Source organism: Primulina huaijiensis, chromosome 13, assembly GCF_012295235.1.
Source record: "Primulina huaijiensis isolate GDHJ02 chromosome 13, ASM1229523v2, whole genome shotgun sequence".
In the NCBI taxonomy this organism is placed as follows: domain Eukaryota; kingdom Viridiplantae; phylum Streptophyta; class Magnoliopsida; order Lamiales; family Gesneriaceae; genus Primulina; species Primulina huaijiensis.
This window is the reverse complement of record NC_133318.1, coordinates 11,765,040-11,787,098: the sequence shown is the minus strand read 5'-3', so window position 1 is coordinate 11,787,098 and position 22,059 is coordinate 11,765,040.

The window sequence follows — 22,059 nt, the reverse complement described above, 5'->3', positions numbered from 1 at the left end:
CACATCGATACGATATCGATCATCAGTAATAGAAGAAGTTAGGATTCTATCCACATCGATACGGTACCGATCACCAGTAATAGAAGAAGCTACAATTCTATCCACATCGATAGCCAATCATCCGGTGACAGACTTTGGTACTTTCGCCAATACACTATCTTGTGACATCGTGCAATGTGCCCGTGGCGATCCCGCCACTATCAGGCACTTCTGTCACAAGATTACTCGTCTAATACCTGCTATCTATAAATCAAGAGAACAAGTACATCAATCAAATCCATGCAAATATCAATGTAATAAAGTAAAGTATGTGATTTAGGGAAACTCAAGTCTGAACCGACTCAAGTCGATCTCCAATACCACATTGACTTATACCTTCTGTTTGTAGTCTCGGTCTGAAGCAATATCAGTTCTGAACTCAAGACTGTCTCTGTAAATCTGAAACGATATATCGAGAATCATAATATCAATATTACATTCTCAATTCAACACTGAATCTGATTATTCTGGATTGAATTCAAAATCCACGGCATAACGGTAAAATCTCAATATCCCCGTCAATACAACATTACCAGATAACAGTTAGAATCCATAACCAAAATCCAATACAATCTATAATCCAGTCACAATTCAAATATGTCCGGTATAAATCAATATACCCTGAAAATTCATAACAATTCCATAATCAGTCTGTTTCTCAATCTGACTTCGATTCTACGATGTCTAACATGCCAAGAACATCATATATGAATCCTATCCAATTCTGACAATAGCATAATTTCAAAACATATCAAAACGTAGCAAAACTTACGTCCAGTTGTGGTCTACGTCGATAGGAACACAGTACCCAAGATGGATTCAAAATCTAACGAACGGATCAAAATATAAAGGCGTAAGGATTTCTGAAGCTTCCCTCGTAGCTTTTCCCGATTCTATCTAATAATTCTGAGGGATTTGTATATATATATATATATATCCAATTGCATGTAATGATACGTGTCATCATTTTTCACAACTTTCAGGCGGCGCTCGGGCGGTTAATCTTTACCGCTCGGGCGTGGCACCTTCTGTCCGACACATACTTTTGTTGAACACTGGCGCTCGGGCGGTCAAGAACTACCGCTCGGGCGCCAGACGTTCTGTCCAAAACATGCTCTTGTAATGCATTGGCGCTCGGGCGGTCGTCTTCTACCGCTCGGGCGCCACAGGTTCTGCCCGAAAATCACATAACTCATATGTTTTAACCAATTTGGTCTCGGAGTGGTCCAACTACACTCACATCAATTCATGATCAATAAATCATATCAGATTACGATAATCAATTTCTCGGGCATTACATTTCTCTCCCACTAAGATATGATTTCGTCCTTGAAATCACAGGCAATTAATCATATCAATAAGAAAGGATGTAATAGAAATTTACATCAGTGCAACAATGCTGGGAATTCCTGTTTCATGTCTGATTCAGTCTCCCAAGTGTCTTCTTCAATGCCATGCCGAGTCCATTGAACTTTCACAAGCGGAATTGTCTTTGTTCTGAGCTATTTTTCTTTACGATCGATAATCCGAATCGGTTTCTCGACATAACTCAATGTCTCATCCAGCTCGGTCTCGTCAGGCTGAATAATATGAGAATCATCGGGGAGATACTTCCGCAGCATAGATACATGGAAGACATTATGTGAAGGCGGTAATGCAAGTCGATAGGCACGATCTCCTATCTTTTCGAGAATCTCATATGGACCAACGTATCGTGGAGACAATTTTCCTTTCTTGCCAAATCGGACAACCCCCCTGAAAGGAGAAATCTTCAAGAATACCCTGTCTCCTGCCTCAAATACCAACGGTCGTCGTCGAACATTGGCATACTTGGCCTGTCGGTCCTGAGCTGCCTTCATTTTCTTTTGAATTAGTTTTACTTTTTCAGTCATATCTCTGATCATATTAGGTCCAGTCTCCGGAACTTCAGAGATATAATCCCAATAAAGAGGGGATCTGCATTTCTTTCCGTACAACGCTTCAAAAGGCGCCATCTCAATACTCGTTTGATAGCTATTGTTGTACGAAAACTCACAGAGAGGCAATGCATCTTGCCAATTAGTGCTAAAATCGAGCACTACAGCTCTCATCATATCTTCCAATGTTTGAATCGTCTGCTATGACTGTCCGTCAGTCTGTGGATGATATGCGGTACTCAGATGTAACTTCGTACCGAGAGCTCGCTGCAAACTCTGCCAGAAGTGCGAAGTAAACCAAGGATCACGGTCTGAAACAATTGACTTCGGCACTCCGTGCAATCTAATAACTTCTCTGACATAAATATCGGCCATCTGGTCATATCTGTATGTTATTTTATATGGAATGAAGCATGCAGATTTGGTCAATCGATCAATCACGACCCAAATCGCATCACAACCTCTGGAGGATCTAGGTAACTGCGTCACAAAATCCATGGAAATGTAATCCCATTTCCATTCAGGAATGGACAAACTCTGCAACAATCCTCCTGGTTTCTTCCTCTCAGCTTTCATCTGTTGGCAATTCAGACATTTGGCTACAAATTCAGTAGCATCTGATTTCATTTGCTTCCACCAATATTGTGTCTTCAGATCATTATACATTTTCCTACCACCAGGATGAATGCTAAAACGACTGTTGTGCGCTTCTGCTAGTATACGTTGTCTCAACTCCGAAACATTCGGCACAACAATACGATTGTTCACATAAAAATACTGTTTCGAACATGATACTCCGATTGATGACCAGCTCGGACCATAGCAATCGACTTCTGTACGTTCTGATCAACTTTTTGTGTCTCTTTGATTCTCAATATCAATTCTGGTCCAGCGCGAATCGTATATAATCTCAGAGGCTGACAATCTGTTTCAAAAGCTAATCCGGACAAACAGCAGTCTTCTATCAAATTTGAAACACCAATCGTCGACAAGGATAAAGAACAAACCTTTCGACTTAGTGCATCTGCTGCTGCATTGGATTTCCCCGGATAATATTTGATTTCACAATCAAAATCTTTCAATAAATCGAGCCATATTCATAGTAGATATCCAAGGAATTCTGGCACGAGAACCCTTACCATAAAATTTCCACTCCTCAGCCATCTCAGGTCTGAATCGAACAATCTTGTGGAAACAATCAACAGTAGCTCTGTACTTGGTTAATATATCGATACTGATAATACAATCAAAATCAGATAACCCAAGCACAATACAGTCCAACTCAATCTCATGCCCATCATACTGCAGTATACACGATCTAACAGACTTCACTGATATCAAACATGTCCCCAATGGAAAAGAGACAAACACTACCGCAGACAATGACTCAATAGGCAAAGAATGCATCAAAGCAAATCGCTCAGATATAAATGTATGCGATGCACCAGTATCAATCAATACATATGCAGGATAACCAGAAATAAAACAGTTACCTGCAACAACATCGTCAGGTGCATCCTGTGCCTGCTCCTCAGTCAAAGCGAACACTCGGGCCTGCTGTCTAGGAGGCTGGCTCGCTGTCTGGCTCCCTCCTGGCCTTGGCTGTGACTGGGTAGGTGGTGCTGGCTGGAAGGAATGAACGGCAGAAGATCGTCTTCCTGTCTGAGCCACTGATCCAGCTGACTCATCGGCCTGGGATCCCTGGGCACCTTGCTGTGGACACACTCGGGCAAAGTGTACATACTGTTTACAAATGCGGCAGTTGCCGAACACTCCTCGGCACTGCTCTGTGGAATGCTTCCCTCCACAAGTGCTACAGTAAGGTCCTGTATAACTCTGGCCTTGACCAGTCTGTCTCGAGCCACTCGAACTGGAGGAGCTACTTCCAGATTTCTTGAATTGCTTTCTCTTAGCTTTCAGGATATCTTTCTTCCCACTACCACTGCCGCTCTCTAATCGAGAAGATGGTGGAGACATCTGTGATCTCGGTGCTGAAGGCATAAACGAAACCTCTTTCTGTCTCATCAGACTGGCTTCGGCTCCCTTGGCTCTGTTCAAGGCATCAGTGAAATTGTTTGGCCTCCAGGTATTCACCAAGGTAAAGATTTCAGGATTTATGCCATTTATGAACTGGTCCGCAACGGCCTCATCATGTTCAGCTACGTGGGGAGCAAATCGGAGCAGTGTAGAGAATCTGGCCACATATTCCTCAATATTTAGCTGGCCCTGTCTCAAGTTTGCGAACTCGGCTCCCTTGTCCTTCCGATACGACACTGGAAAAAACCTTTGATAAAATTCAGTTCTAAACACATTCCAGGTAATAATTGTACCTCGGTGTTCCAATGCCCGTTTTGTTGTGATCCACCAGTTTTTAGCAACGTCGTGTAACTGGTGTCCTATCAATTTCACCCTCCGCTCATCAATATACTCTAAAGACTCGAACATCATTTCAATATCGTCCAACCAACTCTCACACTCCACGGAGTTCTTCGTACCCTTCAAAGTCGGTGGATGGAATGACTGAAACCTTTTCAACAATGTCTCCATTGGAGTGGCTGTAACGTCCATTGGAGGATTTGAAGTACTACCCTGTTCAGGTACTCTTCTCGGAGGCATATCTGATAATCAAAAGGATTAGTAATCCCAATACACAAATATGTTTCAGGCCTTCTCCGATCATCTTACTGCTGATCCAGAATCGGTGCTGATTCATTCTCAATAACACATGTTTTCAAATCAAGTCAGATAAATAGATAAACATGCATTATAAAGCAGTAAATCATGCTAGCAATCAAAAGCAGGCCGCTCGGGCGCCACAGGTTCTGCCCGAAAATCACATAACTCATATGTTTTAACCAATTTGGTCTCGGAGTGGTCCAACTACACTCACATCAATTCATGATCAATAAATCATAGCAGATTACGATAATCAATTTCTTGGGCATTACAGGGAGCTTCGGTTTTCAACTTAGGTTCAGGTTCCTTTGGTTCTTAGGGTCCAGTAGGGTCTAGGAAAGGGTTGGCTTGAGGTTGGCTCATGATGGTTCGAGCTTGGCTCGATGAAATAACAAGATGGCTCGAAGGGGCTTGTTCGAGGGTCCTAGGGTTTTCTCTTTTAAAATAAAATCGAAACATGGCTCACGGGGGTTGAGTCATGGTTTACGAGGGCTAAAATAATATAAAAAGTCTAAGTTTTTAATTTAGGAATTTTATATTAAAGTTTGAAATTATTCAGGATTAAAACACCATAAAAACGAATAATTAAGGATTAATTAAAAAGTCTAGTATTTAAGTTAAATAAAATTATGAGAAATTTAATTTAAGCTTAAATAATTATTTGGGACATGTTAGAGTCAATGGAATTAAAAAAAAGTCAAAAACGTTAAATTTTACGTCTAAGGGTAAAACGGTAATTGTACACCTAAAAATTAGTAAACGTACTGACAATGCTCTGAATACTTTTTTATATGTTAAAATAATTATTTTAAATGTTTATGGATTTTCATGATTTAATATGGAAAATTAAAAGATACGTTGCATGCTTGGTTTAAAAGAAAAATGATATTTTATGCATGATTTTTGTAAAGTTATGATAATATGAATCATTTGTAAGGTCCCGTAATTAATTATTCGGTAATTTGGCATAATTAGAATAATTATTGAGTTGTAAATTAAAATAATTATTTATGCCAAATAAATTCAAGAAGTGTGTTAAAAATATGTATTTTAGAATATCTGAAAATTTAACGATATAAAATACATATAGAGTTTAAATAACACACGAGAGCAAAATAAATACAGACCGAGATAAATGGGCTTGAGTTACTATTTTAGTAACCATACACACAACATATAAATATACATATACATACACACAACTTACAGAGAGAAGGAAGTAAAGGAAAAAGAAAAGAAAGAAACTTTCCCCCAAACCCCATTCCCGTCAGCCTTGGAGCACCCACGGAAAAATCACAATATTTCCTCCTTCCGGCGTCGAAATCTCGATCGGTTTGAGGCGTTGTCTTCCATACATCAGTAGCTTCGTTTTGAGTCATAAAACACGAATTTTGATCAAGGAAGCGAGCAGATCGAAGCTCGATTTCATGAGCCCTGTTTCTGTTCAATAGTTGGTGAGTTTCAGTTTTGTGCTTCTGAATTTCGGGTTTATGTGTATTGTCCACTAATAATCTCGACTTTAGGTTGCAATAGAACTTGTAGTTCTGTTGGTTAGATTTCTAGAGCCGCTAGAATAATTGAATTTCGATTAGAAACGGATTTGATGTGATTTTTCTACCAAAATGTGCCGAAATTGAATTCTGCAATTGTGCTGTGCAGGATACCTACTGTAATTTGGGATGTTATCCTTCGTGCCTTCAGATTCTGAAATTTTGGTTAGAACTTCAAAATGATATAAGAATCGTTAAATTCCAGTAAGAATTGTGCAAGTTATGATGGTTTTTCAGAAACTGCTCAGTAGGAGATTTCTGTCCGAAAATTTGTTGAGTGTCAGGATGTTCTTGATAATTCTGGGATTAATCTATTGAGATCTGGAAGATGGTTTCTTCTAAAAAAAGTTAGATATTCAAGTTATCGTTCATTTTCAATTGGCGGATATTGATTCGAGTTAATATTGGGCGAGATACGAATTTTATGCTTTTTTGTGCCAAATCAGACATTGGTATGGAATGTAGTTTTCATGATCGGCTTATTGTTGTTTTGTTTAGGCCGAGAGTGTTAAAGTGAAGTTGTTATTGGATTGTCAAGTTGGTATAGGTATGTTACAGCTCGGTAACATACGACGGTAAAACATAAATTATGTTTAATTGCCATTCTGTGTTACATTGATCGTGTTTATGACTTGTTGACTGTTGTAATTTGTTAAATCCCTTCGTTGTGATATATATTTATTATTGTGACATATTATTGGCATTTAGCATAGGGCATACTGTTGTGACATTCATGTTGAGCCCTATCATTCTTTTTAGCCCATTGTTGATATCTGTTGTTATCTGCCACTGTCGTTTATCTCGGGATCATAGTGTGACTGATAGGCCTATACACATGAGACTGTAGATGTGATTGAACAACACCGTGGTTAGTGCAGCCTTTTGGGTGAGCGCTGGGATTGCGTCATCTAGTTCGTTATGTTGTGCCATCCTGTTATATCGTATCAGCTGTATGGAGGCCGAGTCAAGGGTGTTATTCAGCACAGCTTGGCATACCTCGCATACTTGGCAGGGTGATTTAGCTGCATGACGATGTAGCTCCCCTGTGTTGTTGTTCGAGCATTATTTCAGTTTTTTTCGTACCGTTTGTTGGCTCCTGTTATCCCGATTATTCGTTGAGCTTTCATGCATTGCATATTACATTTTATTATATGATTATGCATAATTTATGATTATTGTTGAACTGTTTCATACCAGAATCCTAACCTCAGTTGTTTTCTGTGGGGCCTGCTGTGGTTGCTATTGGGCACCATGGTAGATTTCCCAAGTCATTTTGCAGCATCAGGCCGAGGTTCCGCCAGTGGAGCTCGGGATTGAGGTTGGTTGCTTGGTTCTGTTCAGTGGAGTCTCCTTGTTAGTTTATATGTATGTCTTAAGTTGGTTTCATTCTTGTGTAGTAGTTTATTTTTTGGGGGAGATGCCCCGTGTATCTGTAGTGGTATTTTGTTGTTTTTGTGACGTTCTGAGTCGACTCTGTGATATTTATGATCTGGTGAGTATTTGGTAAGTTTTAATTTCTGCTTAGTCCTGGCCAGTGCGGCTATAGGTTGTTTAACTTCGGTTTTTGTTTTAATGACTCTAGTTGGAGTATATTTTAATATAAATAGCTGGTTGAGTTTTCGGGATGTCCTACTTACGGGGAGGTCATGCCGAAATTTTTCTAGGCCCTAAGGTCCGTTTTAAAGTATTTTAAACCTTTTTCCGCTGCAGCTGTAAATCAAACCATTATTGTTTGATAATTAATTTTCATTAGAGTAAATAGGCCTCACATCATTGGAGGAGGTGAAGTAATTGTGATTATTATAATATTATGATGATATGATTGGGGATATCGTGAGTGAAAAGGCCCCCGAGGGAGCCCATTTACAAGAGAAGGCCCCCCAGAGGGAGCTCATTCGTGGGAGAAGGCCCCAGAGGAAGCCTGTCTATGAGAGAAGGTCCCAAAGAGAACCCGACGATCGTATTTCCATATGATCATGATATGCCAAGGCTCAGTTGACGGGTGAGAGTGTCGCTGATGTCCCCGCCGCCCAATACTGTGGTTACATGATGGATGGATCCATCGACCTTATGATGATACGAAAGTCACAATTTACGATCCAAATTCAATAAAAGGAAACGTATATACTTATGATGAAAAAAGGAAATGATTATGATAAAATGATGAATGATACGGATATGTTGATGATATTATGAAAATGTTATGTTTCACTTGATAATGAAAAATGTTATTTTAAGTACAAATATTTTCACTGTTGAATGTGATCTGTATATGTATTATTTGTTATCAATATTATGGTGTGTTGAGTCTTTAGACTCAATAGGTGTGATTGATGCAGGTGGTTATGATAATGATGTTAATGGAGGTCTTGATGGTTGACCTGACTGGACTGAAGGTGCACATAATCCGAGGACCAGCGCTTCTAGCTTTCCACATTTACGTTCATGATTTATGTTAAAGATTTTACGACTATTTATTTATTTATGCTTTGAGTGGTTTTTGAGAGGTTTTAGTATGGGCTATATTTTCAAATTATTGCTTTTTAGGTTTGGTAAAACGTTTGACAATTTCATGTTTTGACTATTTTCTTTTATTTTCAAAAACTAGTTGGTTGTTTTATTTTAAAAATGGTGCAAAATATTTTATATAATTGCATGAGGGTTCGGCTGATTCAATAGTTTAGGTTTTTTTTTTTTTAAAAAAATTCTATTACTTTTTAAGCAAAACGAGTAGTGGACGTTTCATTCCTAGTGGAGATTCACTTAGAGTTGATATTATGACTGAAGCCCACAGTTCCCCTTATTCTGATCATCCCGGAAGTACAGAGATATATAAAAGGACTTGCAACTTTTATATTGATGGTCGGGAATGTAACGTGATATTATGCGTTTCGTATCTGAATGCTTGACGTGTCAACAAGTAAAGATAGAGCATCAAAGACCAGCGGGAATGCTCCGACCACTTCCCATTCCCGAGTGGAAGTGGGAGAACATTACTATGGACTTCATGGTAGGATTGCCAAAGATGGTGGAAGGACTCAACGCCATTTGGGTAATAGTGGACCGTCTTACTAAGTCAGCACATTTCCTACCAGTAAAGACGAGTTTCTTCATGACACAGTATGAGGAGCTTTATATTCGAAAGATAATCATACTGCATGCAATTCCCGTCTCTATAGTGTCGGACAGAGACACGCGATTCACTTCATCATTCTGGAAGAGTTTACATGCGTCCTTGGGAACCAAATTACTATTCATTACTACATTTCATCCTCAGACAGACTGTCAGTCTGACAGTCTAAGAGAGTCATACAAATTTTGGAGGATCTATTCCGAGATTGCATAATCGATTTCCAAGAGAGTTGGGAACCGAAACTACCTTTAGTGGAGTTCACTAACAACAACAGTTTTCAGTCATCTATAGGGATGGTTCCATACGAGGAACTCTATGGAAGGAAATTTAGATCGTCTATCCATTGGGATGAGGTAAGAGAAAGGGCTACAATGAGACCCGAGATAGTTTAGCACACCGCAGAAATGGTCGCTAAGATCCGAGACAGAATGATAACTGCTCAGAGTCGACAGAAGAGATACACGGGCAAAAAAAAAACGAGATCTCGAGTTTGCAGTACGTAAGCACATGTTTATAAAGATAGCACCTATGAAGGGTGTTATGAGATTTGGCAAGAAAGACAAACTTAGTCAAAGATTCATCGTACCATTCGAGATACTCGAAAGAGTGGGAGCATTAATATATCTAGTGGCGTTGCCACCTAATCTCGCAGAAGTTCACAATGTCTTCCACATATCGATGATCTGCAAGTACATATCAAACCCTTCACATGTACTGAACTTTGAGCCATTGCAACTTACACCAAACCTGTCGTACGAGGAGAGGCCTACTCAAATCTTGGGTGACAAGAGAGAAGGCTGCAGAACAAGGTGATAAAAATGGTCCAGGTCAAGTGACGGAATCACACGGAGGAAGAAGCCACTTGGGAGACCGCGTCAAATATGAGGAGTCGTTACCTCGAACTATTCGGTAAGCCTTAATTTCGATCATGAAATTTTATATAAGGAGAGGAGGAATCAAAAATCAACCAACGTAAACCGCATACATGCAAATGATTTAAATTACTTAATTGCTTTATTTAATTTATTTTAAATGCTTGAATGATACTTAGTATAAGATTGAAGGTCTAATTGCATGATTTCATGAAAACTGAAGACTTTTATTTAAATATTCAATAATACGCTGGGGAAAAGAGATCGAGGACGACCAAGATAAAATATTTTTCGATAAATATTTTTTATGCTTAATAATATGATTACATATGATTAAAATTACACTAATTTACCAATGATCGAAGGGCCCAATTATTCCTAAACAAAAAGTCCAAAACCCTAACCCCTTTAAATATCAAATTTTCGAAATATTATAAGGAAACCTAGGGTCTTGAGACTCCCATTCAGCTGAAACATACGCACACTTCACACACAAATTTTCAAGAATTTCAAGAGAAAAATTCAAGTTCGTTCATCACTCGTTCGTCTCTCATCGCAACCCACGCCAACGATAGCATATTCGAGCGTTTTAAACGCAAAGGCACCCTTCTAAACTTTTTTGATACACAATTCAAATCATAATATGCATGTTTTACGTATTTTAGCATATAAATATTTGAATACAAATCGCTTAACGTTTTGATGATTATTTTCAAAGTTTTGATGATTTTATGATTCATTTGTGAACGTTATGAATTCTAAGGGACATGCTGCCAATATAGGATGATTAAGGGCTAGACGAGCATGTTAGGGCTGTGCATGTTGAAGGGGCGCAACCTAGGGTTTCATGAGGGTTAAGGCTCGGCATGGGAGTTTGGACGAGGGGCTGCGCTTAAGGGTTAAGGCCGGTCAGAGGCTGGCTCAACAGGGTCTGGTGCAGTTGTGGAAGGGTCCCTAGGCAGGCTGGAGGGTGCTTGGGAAGGAGGGAAGAGTCCACAAAACTTAGGACTCCTCCACATGCACGCCCACGGCGTGATTCGGTATCAAGGGGCTCGCGGTTGGTCTTGGGGTCTAGGCTGGTCCAGTAGGGTCTAGGGAGGATGGCTGGGGGTCAAGGCTTGGTCTAGTGTAGCATGGTCCATGGTGGCTTGACGAGGGAGGGCCGCGGCTAGGAGTTCATGCGCAAGGGGGTTCGCGTGGGCTGGGTCTGGTGCGTTGGTCTAGGAGGGTTCGGGTAGGGTCCAGGTTAGGTCTTGTCCTAGGTGGCTCGAGGTGGCTTGGTGTTTGGGCGCTGTTTCTTGACTTAGATCTTAGGGTTCGGATTGGCTATGATCAAAGGAGATGGTTCGAACCATGGCTCCACGAGGGCTAGTTCGTAGATCGCAGGGATAATTTAGGTATGAAAAGTTTATAATTAAAGTTTGGGAAGAAAATATTAAGTATTGATTTAATTCGAGATTAAAACGCTTCACAGTTTAGTAACTAAGGAAATAAATCAAAAGGCTTGAGTTTACATCCAAGAAAAATATAAGAAATTAATTTTAAGCTTATATGATGGTTTGAGATAGCCTCGAATTGATAAAAGTAAGAAATTGTCAAAATCGTGAATTTTAGAGTCCAAGGACAAAATGTTCATTTTACGTCTCAGGTAGTACGAAAGGCTTGACATTGTCCCAAAGAATAATAATACATGCTAAGTGATATTTTAAAATGTTTATGATGAAAATATGGAATTTTATGATGCATGATAAAACTGTACGATTTTTACTGTTAAAATACTATTTTCCGAATTTGGAAAGGACACAATATTTTATGATTAAAAAAGAAAGAAAAATATTTGCAAGGATGTGAATTGACTGTGACAAATATGATATGATATATGATGATTGAGAATATCATGAGGGAGAAGGCCCCAGAGAGAGACCGTTTATGGGACAAGGTCCAGAGGAAGCCCATCGATCGTATTTCCATTTTACGGCGGTGCCTAGTTCCCGTCCCCATGCGCAATGGTGAGGTAAGACTGATCAGTCGACCACATGATACAGCTAGTCACTTTCAAGGATAAAACTTCACCCAAAATAATATATGATGATGGAAATCTTTACGATTAAATGATTTATGATTACAAGCTTATTTTAAGTAAAAGTATGATTTTATGCATGTGCCTGTATACATATTATTTGTAACATATGGTTAGAACGTGCTGAGTCATTAGACTCATTAGGTTTGGATGGTTGCAGGTGGGGATGATATTGAGAGAGGCGCTGACGCTTGAGTGGATCGAGTCCGACAGTACACTCCTAAGAGATATTAATTTTCCGTATTAGCTTGATAGTTAAAGTTTTAAATTAAAGATTTTGGGAATGATTTATTTAAAGATTTTTATACTTTATTTTGAAGTTTAGTTTTGATCATGTCACTACAAGAAATTCTGCATACAACAACGCACATACGACAACGGTTTTTGTGAAAAACCGTTGTCGTATGTTTTTTAACAACGGTTTTATCGAAAACCGTTGTCTTTTGGGGGGCCAAAGACAACGGTTTTTAAAAACCGTCGTCGTTTTGGGGTCAAAGACAACGGTTGTTGGGGTGAATGAAAAACCGTTGTCTTTGAGCGTTTTTTTAGGGTCAACGACAACGGTTCATAGAACCGTTGTCTATTAGCGTGTTTTTTTTGGACAATTGACAACGGTTTGAAGAAACCGTTGTCGATTAGCGAGTTTTTTGCACAAACAACAACGGTTTTGGAAAACGTTGCAATATTTTGCGACGGTTTTTGAAAAACCATCGCTAATTTTAAATTAGCGACGATTATTTCAATAACCGTCGCTAATCTTAGCGGTCGTTTTAAAAAAATCCGTCGCATGTTTAAATTTAACGACGCTTAAATAAAACCCGTCGCTAAAATTACCGACATTGTTTTAAAACCGTCGCTAATTTTAGCGACAGTTTAAATCCAAACCATTGCCAAATAAAATAAATGCGACGGTTTATCAATTACCGTCGCCAATAGCGACGGTTTAACCAAAACCCGTCGCAAACTGTCTATAAATATCTCCATTTTCGATTCATTTTCCTCCACAACACTTAAAATTTTTCTCTTTTACACCATTTTATCATTTCACACAACACTTAAAATTTTTCTCTCTTACACAATTTTATCACTTTCACACAACACATTAAATTTTTCTAACCACTTCATAACACTTAAAATTTTTCTATTTTACACGATTTTACTACTTCACAACACTTCAAATTTTTTTCTTTTACACGATTTTAGTTTTGATTATTAGTTTCTTATAGATTTATTAAATTATTAAAAGTATTTTTTTTATTTTTGAAACAAATTAGCGACGGAAATCTTGATTACTCACCGTCGCTAAAATTAGAGACGGACTTGATTGCTACCCGTCGCTAACGTTGTCTATTAGCGTGTTTTTTTCCGTCGCTAATTTTGAATTAGCGACGGTTTTATTCATACCCGTCGCTATATTTTTTAGCGACGGTTTTAATTTGATCTACCACAACGGATAAAAACCGTTGTCGTTGAACGGACTTTCAACAACACCATCAGTTACAACAGTTTTAAAATGGCTACGACAATGGACGTTTTTGTAGTAGTGTGTTAATGGTTAACGTAAGATTTTTGTTAATTGACGATTTAGAGATTTTTATGCACTTGAGATTTTAAATGTTAAATTAATTTTTGGATTTTGAAAATGTTGAATATTTTAAATTGCAAGTTTCGAATTAAAAAAAATTTAGTAGGATTTTAAAGATAAAAAGTAGTGAACGTCTCAGTATGACAGTTTTCTATCCAGACTTGGATACTGTGAATGTCTTACTCTATGTAGGTGGCTATGTCATTATTGAAGATGTGAAAGTTGGATATAGCATCCCCGCAATTAGGCCCGTGAAAATCCCACTGTTGTAATAATTTCAAAAATGGTGGGAAATATTTATATTTTATCAACAAGAAAAATAATCATTGATGAAGCATAAAATTACATTTCAAAGCTTAATTAATAATAAAAGAGATCATATTCACTGTTAGCATAATCTTTTATTCAATAAAGGTGTTGGAATAGAAAAGAACTACGCTAAACTAAAGTAAAACCTGATTAAGGGGGGGAAAAAATATAATAATCTAAAGTTGGATGTTAATTGAAGCTAATAAATAGTGTTTCCAAAATCGGACATGTCGGTACGACCGAGAACCAATCGTGAGTCCCGTCTGAAAACCTCAAAAACCATTTTAGAGATCAAACCGATCAAATCCGGTCNTTTATAAAATTTTCTCTCTACTCAATTGTGATTTTCTTCACAAATTGAGAGACCTATTTACAGAATTTCTTTGGAAATAATCTAAAAATAAATACATCATTACACATCATCACACTCTAATTTTCAATATTTACAACTCTTATTTCAACATTCAAATATTTCAACTCTTATTTTTCAATACTCCCTCTTGTGATGATGATCATGATACAATGATAGTCTTCACTATGTGTTTTATACTGCCTCATTAAAAACCTTACCAGGAAAATCCATTGAGATAAAAACCATAGTAAGGGAAAAAGAGTACAGTCACGTAAACTCCCCCTCATGTTAACTCGAACGATTCTTCACAAATTTCGTAGATTGTACATCCTAATGTTATATATATGCTTTCTGAATATTGTCGTGGGAAGTGCCTTTATGAAGAGATCTGATGATTTTTTACTTGATTGAACGTAACAAATATCAATATCTTTATTCTTCTCAAGCTCTTGGGTGAATGCGAAAACTTAGGGAGAATATGTTTAGTTCTGTCGCTTTTTATGTATCCTTCTTTCCTTTGAGCAACACATGCAACATTATTTTCATATAGTATCACAGGCTTCTTGTCGAATGATAATCCGCATGAGATTTGGATATGTTCGGTTATTGATTTTAGCCATACACATTCACGAATTGCTTCATGTAGTGTAATAATCTCGGCGTGATTTGATGAAGTTGTTACAAGTGTTTGTTTCTATGAATGCAATTACAGAAACTACAAGAAATTGCAGTGCCTCCACGAGTAAATACATATCCGGTTTGGGAACGTGCCTTGTGTGGATCAGATAAATACCCAGCATCAGTATAACCAATTATGCTTGGATTGGTATCTTTTTAATACAAAAGTCTCAAGTCTGTCGTTCCTCGTAGATAACGGAATATATGTTTAATTCCGTTCCAGTGCCTTTTTGTTGGATATGAACTAAATCTTGCCAATAAATTTACAGCAAAGATATATCAGGTCTTGTGAAATTTTCAAGATACATAAGGGCACCAATAACACTTAGATATGATACATCTGGACCAAGAATAACTTCATCATCTTCACATGGACGGAATGGATCCTTTTATATGTTTAATGATCTAACAACCATTGGAGTACTTAAAAGATTTGATTTATCTATATTAAAACATTTAAGGACATTTTCTGTATAATTTGACTGGTGAACAAATATTCCACATTCTTTTTGTTCAATTTGCAAACTCAAGACAATACTTTGTTTTTCCAAGGTCTTTCATTTCAAATTCTTCATTTAAGTACGACACAACTTCTTGAATTTCGTTATTAGATCCAATGATATTTAAATCATCAACATATACAGCGATAATTACACATCCGAATGTTGTTTTCTTAATGAAAACGCAAGAGAATATTGAATTGTTTACATATCTCTTTTTCATTAAGTGTTCACTTAGCCAATTATACCACATTTGGCTGGATTGCTTTAACCCATACAATTATTTTTGCAATTTCACAGAAAAACATTCTTTGGGTTTTGAACTTTGTAGTTCAGACATCTTAAATCTTTCAGGGATTTTCATATATATATTACTATCGAGTGATCCGTATAAGTAAGCTGTGACAACATAAGACGCATTTTTAAATTTTTAGATACCGTCAAACTGATCAAATACCGAAACGTAATTTCATCTGTAACGTACCGTACTTTTTAAACTATTTTAAAATTTACGAAAAAATAAAAATTTTCTTAAATAAATAATGAACATTCAAAATGCGATAAAGATAAACTAATAGTACAAAATATTTGCAACAAAAAGATTACCAATATAGTTTGCAAAACAACCGGATTAAACAAAGTAAAGAAATCTCGTGGTAATCAGAGTATTTGAATAAACATGCATAAAATTCTTAAAACATAGGATGAACCTTCAAAATGCGATAAAGATAAACTATTCGTCCAAAATATTTGCGACAAAAAGATTACCAATATAGTTTGTGATAAACATAAAAATTGTACATTAATTAAATATTTTATAATATAAATATATAGTTTTTGTTTTATTAAATGTTTAAATATTATATGTTTTATAATAAATTGTATAAAATATAAGTTGTTGTGTAATTACAAGTTTTTACTATTTTTTACAGGTTCGATAAAACAAGAATAAAATTGGCGTTGCAAATGGGATTAAGATGATTCTTGGACATGTAGAAAGTTGATTATAATATCTACAATATTGTTGATAAGCATGAGATAAAAATCCTCTCACAATTGGGATCAAATTAAGCAACAAATAAAGTTACCAAAGGAGCGACAGTTTTACCATGCTCTAATATTTTGACCATATCTCTCAAATTACTTGGTCAAATGGTTTGAAAAAAATACCACAACTAGACAACTCAATTATCCACATGTTTCTTTTTATGTGAAGAAGCAAATTCGGCGAAGAAGATTTTCAAAAGTGATGTGTAATATAATACAATATCTTGGAACACCAATGAAGACTTATGTGTAAAAAAAATAATATTTTATTTATGGTTGTCTCCCAAAATTTGGCTATAAATAGGGGTGCATTGTAATGTATTGAGATATCCCTCATTCTATGAACAAACCTTTGAGTTCGTAATATTTCTCTCTATATTTTTTCTTTATTTCTTCATTTAAATACAATTAGCATGTTAATTTCATATTCAAAGTTTTACACTTTGAATAATGAATAGCTAACTTCCTAAAGTTGAGATGATAAGGTGAAACTCTTGGCATGATAATAAGGTTATTAAAAGGTAAGAATCTATGTTTTATATTATTTAATCATTATTTATTGTTTATGTTATATTTATTTCTTTAAGCATTTTTATACCCTACTTATAAGTGGGAGTTTTGATTTATTGTTGCTATATGTTACACTAAATTCTTGGAACCATTTAAATGTTAGTTTGGTATTACCAACCATTTAAAGTGGATGCCTTGATTTATTATATATAAATATATTATAATATTAAATTCTTGGAACCATTTAAATGTTAGTTTGGTTTTACCAACCATTTAACTTGGATTCCTTGATTTATTATATATGAATATATCATAGTATTAATTTATTGGTACCATTTAAATGTTTGTTTGGTTTTACCAACCATTTAAAGTGGGAACCTTGATTTAGTGTTTACAAATATATATAGCACAATAAATACTTGACCACATTTATAAGTTTTGGTATATATTATATACTTATAAGATAATAATTTATAACATAATATAAATATGATTATTTAATATATTGGAACCATTTTATTAAGTGGATTTCAATATTGTTCGTTAATGTTAACTTTATTAAAATACCAAGAGTGGATCCTTTAATCTCAACTACTTAAATTAAAATTTGAACAATTAAAATTTACCCATTAAAGATTCAAACAATTAAAATTAAAAAGAAACAAAAACAAAAACAAAACAAAAAGACATTGTAGTGGACTTGTAATTACCTTAGCTTCCCTGTGGATACGATATCGGACTCACCGAATTATACTACTTGTGGACAACCTGCTCTTGGGAGTGCAACAATCAAAGTGACAACAAGTTTTTGGCGCCGTTGCCGGGGAAGTATAATTTAATTTCAAGTCTATTTAATTTTGTTTATAGTTTATTTTTCTTTATTTGAATTTTTATTGCTTTTGTGTGTTTTTATTCTTTTGCATTTGCATTTGCATGAGCATTAGGTCACGTACACTTAGTGGTCGACTCATTCGAAATAACCCTTTATTTTTACAAAACATGGCAGAAGAACCCATCCAAGAAAATGAAGATGAAATTCAATCTCAACATGATCATGATAGACGAAGAACACTTAGAGATCACATGAATCCTACACGTACTAGTGCACCTTCATGTCTAGTTTTTCCCCCCGATGCATCTCATTTCAATTTTAAGCCTGGTATTATCCAACTTTTACCCAATTTTCATGGCTTAGATTCTGAAAATCCATACATGCATTTACGAGAGTTTGAAGAAGTGTGCAACACATATAATGATCTAAATTGTAGCATGAACACCATTCGACTTAAGCTTTTTCCTTTTTCTTTAAAAGATAAAGCTAAAACTTGGCTACAAAATCTTAGATCGGGATCCATTCGAACTTGGGATGAATTGCAACAACAATTTTTGAAAAAGTTTTTTCCATCTCATAGAACAAATTCTTTCAAAAGGCAAATCATCACTTTCACTCAAAAACAAGGAGAAACTTTTTATCAGTGTTGGGATAGATATAAAGAATTGCTTAATCTTTGTCCACATCATGGTTTTGAAATTTGGAGAGTTGTTTCTCAATTTTATGAAGGCTTAACACCTAAAGATAGGCAAATGGTTGAATTTATGTGTAATGGAACATTTGAAGATAAAGATCCAAATGAGGCAATTGAGTATCTCGATTCATTAGCTGAAAATGCTCAAAATTGGGACACTATAGGTACAATCGAACCATCAAACAAGATTCAATCTCCTACATCTGGTGGAGGTATGTACACTCTCAAAGATGAACATGATCTTCAAGCTAGATTTACCTCTTTGGCAAGAAAAGTTGAGGCACTTGAATTGAAAAAGAATGGTCAATTAAAATCTGTTCAAGAAATTGCATGTCACATCTGTGATACAAGTGATCATTCTACAAAAGATTGTCCCACTTTGCCTTCTTTTAAAGAATGTCTCCATGAACAAGCCAATGTTTTAAACAATCTCAAAAGGCCAAATTTTGAACCATTTTCTCAAAGTTACAATCCAGGTTGGCGAAATCATCCAAATTTTAGTTGGAGGAATGATAATGCTGCACAATTTTCACAACCACATTTCCAAAATCAACAAAATTTTCAAAATTATGCACCTTATGTTCCTCCACCTAAAAGGAATTTGGAAGATATATTGAATTCTTTCATTGCAAAGCAAGAGTCTATCAATACTCAAACTGCTCAAACCATGACAGATTTGAAAGATACTCTTGCTAAATTTGCATCTGCACTTAATGTTCATGAAAAAGGTAAATTTCCTTCACAACCTCTGCCTAATCCCAAGGATCATCATTCACAAACTGGAACTTCTGGAACTCAACCGATGGATCAGGTAAAATCTGTTATTACCCTTCGAAGTGGTAAGGTTGTGGAAAAATCCATTCTTGAACCTTGTGAAGATGATGATAAATCAACTCCAAAGGGTAAGGAAGTGGAACCCATAACTTGCGAAGAGGAGGTTCAACAGACAGTGTCACCACCATTCCCTCATGCATTGAAAAATACAAAAAAATCAAATTTGAATTCTGATATATATGATATTTTTAAACAAGTAAAAGTTAATATTCCTTTATTAGATGCAATAAAACAGGTACCATCATATGCCAAATTTTTGAAAGACTTGTGCACTGTGAAAAGAAAATTGAATGTGAAAAAGAAAGCATTTTTAGCCGAACAAGTAAGTGCAATCATTCAAAATAATAATGCTTTGAAATACAAAGACCCTGGTTGTCCTACTATTTCTTGTATTATTGGAGAACGAAAGATTAAAAAAGCCTTGCTTGACCTTGGAGCTAGTGTGAATTTACTTCCATATTCAGTTTATCAAGAACTCAATCTAGGCGAGTTAAAACCTACTTCGGTAACACTTTTACTTGCTGATAGATCTGTTAAAGTGCCAAGAGGTATGGTAGAAGACGTGTTGGTCCAAGTTGATAACTTTGTATATCCTGTCGATTTCATAGTTTTAGATACACAACCTATCGAAGCTTGTAATGCAATTCCTGTAATTTTAGGTCGTCCATTTTTAGCAACTTCTAATGCTCTTATAAATTGCAGGAATGGAATAATGAAGTTGTCATTTGGTAACATGACCTTGGAGCTTAATGTGTTTAATCTTTGTAAGCAACCACATGACAAAGGAGATGAAAGTGAAGATGAAAATCTTATTGAAACTCTTGTGGAAGAAAACATTCAAGAAGGGAGTACTCGTGATCAATTAGATATTTGTTCAATTGAAACTGTTAAAGAAAATATTGAAATTGATCTTGATGATTTTATCAGGTATCACTCGTTACCAGGATCAGAGAAAGAATTTGATGCAAAATATGAGAACAAAGACGAACCACCCATATTGGAGTTAAAACCCTTGCCAGAAGAATTGAAGTATGCATTTCTTGGAGAAGATGAAACATATCCGGTGGTAATTTCTTCCAAACTAGCAAGTGATGAAGAAGGTAAATTAGTTGATATGCTTAAAAGACATAAAAATGTAATTGGTTGGACACTAAAAGATCTCAAGGGCATTAATCCACTAATTTGCACTCACAAAATTCACTTAGAAGAAAATGCAAAAACATCTCAACAACCACAAAGGAGATTAAATCCACACATGAAAGATGTTGTGAAAACTGAAGTTCTCAAACTACTTGATGTTGGGATTATCTACCCTATTTCTGATAGTAAGTGGGTAAGCCCAACACAAGTAGTTCCGAAAAAATCTGGCATTACAGTGATAAAAAATGAAAAAGGTGAATTGTTAACAAGTCGAGTCCCATCTAGTTAGCGGATGTGTATTGACTATAGAAAATTAAATGACGCCACTAGAAAAGATCATTTTCCATTACCATTTTTGGATCAAATTTTAGAAAGAGTAGCAGGTCATCCATACTACTGTTTTCTTGATGGATTTTCAGGTTATTATCAAATTCCTATTGCACTCGAAGATCAAGATAAAACTACATTCACATGTCCTTTTGGAACATTTGCATTTAGAATGATGCCATTTGGATTATGCAATTCCCCAGCAACATTTCAAAGATGTATGCTAAGCATTTTTTACGACATGGTTGAAAATTGTTTGGAAATTTTCATGGATGATTTAACTGTCTTTGGGAATACATTTGATAATTGTCTTGGAAATTTTTAAAAAACTTTTAAAAAGATTCGAGGAAAAAGGTCTTATTTTAAATTGGGAAAAATGTCATTACATGATTACTTCTAGAATTGTTTGGGGACATGTCGTGTCATCTCATGGAATTGAAGTTGATAAAGAAAAAGTTGATGTCATTGCAAATTTACCCCCTCCAAAAACTATTAAAGAAATTCGCTCATTTTTTGGATATGCTGGATTTTATAGGAGGTTTATAAAGGACTTTAATTTAATCTCTAAACCCATTTGTAACCTCTTAACAAAAGACACTGCATTTGAGTGGACTCAAGAATGTCAAAATGCTTTTGATAAAATCATTCGACATTTAACATCAGCTCCTATCATGCAACCTCCTGATTGGTCTTTACCATTTGAAATCATGTGCGATACGAGTGATTATGCAGTCGGTGCAGTATTGGGTCAAAGAAGAAACGGTAAGCCTTATGTGATATATTATGCAAGTAGAACTTTAAATAATGCTCAAATGAATTACTCCACAACTGAAAAAGAACTACTTGCTGTAATATTTGCATTAGATAAATTTCGTTTTTATTTGATTGGATCAACGACTATTGTGTTTACTGATCATTCTGCTATTAGATATTTGTTGACCAAACAGGATGCAAAGCCACGACTGATACGATGGATTTTGTTGCT